Genomic DNA, 5,307 nt, shown 5'->3' with positions numbered 1-5,307 from the left:
GTGACAGGCACAGGCCAGGTTGGGGGGGGCGGGGGGACCCACTCCCGCCAAGTGTGCAAATTTCGTGCACTGGGCCACTGGTATATATAATAAATAATCATCTATTGGTGGTAATAGATATCTTTCTTAACCAATATGTTCTCTCGTGGGTATGGTGTGTGTGTGTGTGTGTGTGTGTGTGTGTGTGTGTGTGTTAGAGAGATGGAGTCATATAAAATATATAATTTCGTGTCCTGCTTCTTTTAAAGTTTCAAAACATTTTCTTCCACCTGAATTTCATGTGGTACAAAAGTTTTACCCACTTGAACCTGTCACCTAGGTACTAGTAGAAGGTTCTTTCCATTCTCAGGCCAACCTCCTTCAGAGGCAAATAAATGAGAGACACGTCATATTGTGTAGAGCATATGTAGAAAATTGTCTTTTACAAGAGCAAAAATATTTGGGTGTTTTATATTTAGTATAGCTTAGTGATCCAGTTTACACTTACAACTTTAGTTGTGGGGACATGCATTACATATGCCAAAGAACTCAACAGACAGCAGGTGTTTAACCCTTGATTAAGCACAAAATGTCTGATTTTTTTTTAAATATGTTTTAAGAAGGTTCTTCATTTGTAAATTCAAGTTTGGTTGGCCCTTTTTAGTCTTTTTGCTCAATATTTTGAACACTTTTATTTTCTTCTTTTTGTAGAATCTTTGAGCTTTTCTCTCGAATTCTTGTTTCTTAAGCAGTACACTTAGCTTGTACCTGTTCATATTCTCCTTATGCTCTTTGATTTGGTGTTTTCTTGCCATTTTCCTTGGAATCGTAATGGGGTTTACTCTTTTTCTATGGCAGGGGTCCTCAAACTACGGCCCGCGGGCCACATGCAAATACAAATATTGTATTTGTTCCCGTTTTGTTTTTTTACTTCAAAATAAGATATGTGCAGTGTGCATAGGAATTTGTTCATAGTTGTTTTTTTTTTTAACTATAGTCCGGCCCTCCAACGGTCTGAGGGACAGTGAACTGGCCCCCTGTTTAAAAAGTTTGAGGACCCCTGTTCTATGGTGTTCTTCAGACAAAGCCTGAATGGGGCCCCGCTTAGGCTACATAAGGGGGTTAAGTAGTAGCAGGAACAAGGAAAAGAAAGCTGAGGAGGTAGAAGCAACTGAATTCAAACTTCACCTACGTCATAACTTTGCCTTGAACCCAGTGGTGTGATTTTTTGTAGGAACAATTTTTTTAAAATATATTTTATTGATTTTTTACAGAGAGGAAGGGAGAGAGATAGAGAGTTAGAAACATCGATGAGAGAGAAACATCGATCAGCTGCCTCCTGCACACCTCCTACTGGGGATGTGCCTGCAACCAAGGTACATGCCCTTGACCGGAATCGAACCTGGGACCTTTCAGCCCACAGGCCGACGCTCTATCCACTGAGCCAAACTGGTAGGGCTGTAGGAACAATTTTAAGACACAAAGACAGAAGTTAAAAATAAGAAAATATAAACTCAGTTAGACAATCAGGCTATACAGAGAAATGACTTTTCTTAATTCTCAAATATATAACAAAGTTTAACATATTCCCATTTAGGAAACCCTGAGGCCATCTGACAAAAAGCATTGTAAGCTTACTTCATGTTATTATCCTGGGGGAAGGAATATTTGTTCCTGGCTTGTTTAATTACTGTATAATTAGTTGATATTAGTTTAGTAAATATTTGATATTATCTTCAAAATAGGTACCAATTTTATGGCCGCCTTTGATGGTGTTTAGAACAATGACCTATCTTGCTGTTGGATCGTGTGGTTTAGAGATTATTCTGTTTGTTGTTCTGTTGACAGGAAACCTTACAACACAAATCTATGTCTAAAGTTAACATGAGAAAAGCATGGTACTTACAACAACACGCATTCCTTAGGCAGTCGAAGCTCCTGATATCCAAGGGTCTCTAGCAAAAATCAAATCATAAAGTAAACCTTGAACGAAGGAAAGTACCATGATGGTTGAACGGGGCTGAGGCAGCAGAAGCCCAAGATGAGCAAAAGGGGCCAAAAATCTGTCACAAGACCCTCACACCACAGTGAACCCACGGGCAGCATCCCTGTTGGGAGAAGCCTCACCACAGGCTGCCTGGACCGGCCATTCAACATAAACTGTGGGCGCAGGGGAGGAGGTGTGTGGTTTGTACCAGGAAAGTGCATAGCCCCTTACATCAGATTCCCCTCCAGTATTTTACTCTTTGCCCCTCCAAGCATACCAACGTGAAAGCCCTATGCCCTAAAGATGAAAAAAAAAATTACTTGTAAACTGTGAGAACATTATGTAATGTGAAACATGGTCGTTTATGAAATCAGCCATATAAATTGTGAAACCAGTCAAAGTTCTATTTGTTCCATGCCAGTGTTTAAAAAAAAAAAAAAAGGAAAAAGAACGGCATACTTTCAAAGGTAGAAACTGAAAAGGAGAAAACAAGTATGAGTACAGACACGTGGGGAGCCTTCCCGACACCATGCCCCATGGCCCAAACATTCCACTCCCAACCACTTCAGCCGGCCGCTTGCCTCTGTTCATGACTATATAATGAAAAGTACATTGAAGCATTGTCACTGTGGCCAATGTTGTAGCGAACATCCCGTCCCTCCAGAGCATTCGAAATTTTGTGAATGTGGAGCCAGGGACGCTGAATCATAGAAAAATGCAGATGTGCTAGTATGTTATACTCTTTTTAAAAAAATATGTTTTATTGATTTCAGAGAGGAAGGGAAAGGAAGAGATAGATAGAAACATCAATGATGAGAGAGAATCATTGATTGGCTGCCTCTTGCACTCACACACCACCACCCCCACCCCCGGGGACCAAGCCTGCAACTCAGGCATGTGCCCTGACCTGAACCGAATTGTTGATCTCCTGGTTCCTAGGTCAGTGCTCAACCACTGAGCCACCCTGGCCAGGCATGTTATACTCTTGTGGATCTAAAGAAACAAAGATCTGAGGAGCAAGGCTATGCCTCCATGAGAGAGCCCCAAGCCACACACTGGCTGTGAGGACAGCTTTAGCTGCGGGGGCTGGGCTGTAAAGGAATAGAAGGAACTGAAGAGATGGTGGTGAGCTGATGGAGATTACAGAGCTGCCCTCATTAGGGGAAAACGGTGGGGAGGGAAGGAGAGGGGGGAGGGAGGGAAGGAAGGAGGGAAGGAAGGAAGGAAGGAAGAGGGAGGGAGAAAAAACAGAAATGGCAATCAATGTGGGGGGGGGCAAATATATAGTGATGGAAGGTGGTTTGACTTCGGGTAGTGGGCACACAATGCAACAATATACAGATCATAGAAATCTACACTTGAAACCTATGTGATGTTATTAACCAAATAAAAAGAGGGAGGAAATGGTGATCAAGACTCCATCTCAACTCGGAAATGCTGAGGGAAGTACTATTTGCTGCAGCAAGGCCCAGGGAATAGTGGCTGCAGCAGGGGCTAACATGGAGAGCGGAGGAAGCAAAGCCTGGCTACAGGAGACCTTTCTACTCAGAGAAATTCCCACTTAGAGCCACTTGCCTGGGAGACAGCAAAACCGAACATTGCGAAACCTGTTCTCGGCCACTGCCGTTGGTTAAGACCATGAACTTCGAGTGCCCCAGGTATGCGAGGCCCTCAGAGCATCTAACTAGAACCTGTTTCCCCACCAGTGAACCAGGGATCTAGTTTTAACCAGCAAAGAGCCTGTGGATTTGTTTTCTACCCAAGTGCTAGTTTTCAATGTTTACTTTGGAGCAGTTACCAACCCTTGACTTTTCCCCATTGGCAAAACGCCTCAGTGAATTATTCTCTAAGGTGTACTCCATTGCCTGGCAACAGAAAGAAAGAGAGAGGGAGAGGGAGAGGGAGAGGGAGAGAAAGGAAGAAAGGGAGGAAGGGAGTGGGGGGAGGGAGGGACTTTTTTAAATGCTAGGGATTTTTTGTTTGTTTTGTTACAGAGGGCCATGAACAAGAAAGATAAGTGATAATGTGTATATGACCTAAAGGTAACTCTAGCCCCTAAAAGACCAGTCAAACCAGATAAAGTCTGCAAAGAACCAGCTAATGCTCTCCAGTTCCAAGTGTGGGGGAGGACAACTGGAGAGACACAGGCAGATAAGAATGATAAGAATACGTGGCCTCTGTGAATGCAGTTTCTGGAATCCTAGCCACCAGTACCAGCCCTCCACCTCCATCCCAATGCCTTCGATCTCCTGGTGACAAGAGTGGGAAACTGGAAACCCCTTCCTTCTTGCTGGAGCTGTCAGCACCGCTTATAACTTGGAGCCCAGCTCCATGTTGCCAATGGCATCACTGTATCCTCACATCTCTTCTAATAGACCCCATCCCTGTCACTATGGCAACTGCCATCTTCTCTCGTTTGGTTGCCATGGCCTCCACAATCTTTTGCTGCCCATCCTGGTACCTCCCCTGATCACTGCTGATGTGCCCACCATATAAGGAGAGCAACCATCCATCTGGTTTTGCCTGGGACTGAGGGGTTCCTGGGGTTCAATGTGGGACTTGCGCCACTAGAACGGGGAAGTCCCAGGCAAACCAAGAGAGTTGGTCATCCTACCACCATAGTGGCCACAGCTGCCACTACCAACCACCGTCTTGTGTCTTAGACCTCAAGGTGAGAACAGTGGAATCAGGCACGTATTTCTGTCCTAGAAAAAAACCCTGGGGCAGCTTTGTCCTCCACTTTGAATGCCCTGCGGGGCCCCTGGAGAGACTCGCAACCCTTCACTTCCCCGATGGAACTCTGCAGCCCTGGGAAGTGGGACTTCCTCTCTTCAGTCAACTCTCCATGACAGCTCTGTGTCCATCCCGCCTCCCCACAGGGTGGCCTCCAGGCCGGATCTCGCCATCTCACCAATGCCCTTTGGTGGGGGAGGACCCGCACTGTCTCACCTGAGCGCTGTGGCCTGTACCGATAACTCACTGCAATTGTCCGATATGTGTGCACCAAGGTACCAGGCAGAGTGCTGCTTTTTTTTACTTTAAAATCTGCCAACATGTTATGCTAAATGCTAAATGGTAGGGATACTTCCAGACAATGATTCTTCCAGACAACTTTCTTGAAAAGAAAGAAGTAAAATCTTTCAAGAAGTTTCTCAATCTCACCGAAAGCTCGCTTTTAAAAAGTCAAAATGGACATTAATTTGCTGGGTTTTGTAAAAGCCACATATACTCATTTCAAATGCTTCGGAAAACAGAGAAAATCATATAAACTTAACCAAAAACAAACAAAAAAATCATCCTAAATCCCACCAGTTAGGTGGCCTCCAATGTTTTTACAAGCA

At 44.4% G+C, this 5,307-nt stretch overlaps 1 long non-coding RNA gene across 1 annotated transcript; it reads right to left on the bottom strand.

Annotated features, from left to right (window-relative positions):
• Positions 1-1,404: 1,404 nt before the first annotated feature.
• On the bottom strand, positions 1,405-2,354 carry LOC106725794. Its single transcript, XR_001361752.1, has 3 exons — positions 2,107-2,354; positions 1,886-1,934; positions 1,405-1,437 (listed from the first exon to the last, which is right to left on the bottom strand). It is a non-coding gene; the product is annotated as an uncharacterized LOC106725794 (long non-coding RNA).
• Positions 2,355-5,307: the final 2,953 nt, after the last annotated feature.

This window comes from Myotis brandtii, unplaced genomic scaffold, assembly GCF_000412655.1.
Source record: "Myotis brandtii unplaced genomic scaffold, ASM41265v1 scaffold187, whole genome shotgun sequence".
In the NCBI taxonomy this organism is placed as follows: Eukaryota; Metazoa; Chordata; class Mammalia; order Chiroptera; family Vespertilionidae; genus Myotis; species Myotis brandtii.
The sequence above is the reverse complement of the archived record's forward strand: the minus strand, read 5'-3'. Positions and strand labels throughout refer to the sequence as shown.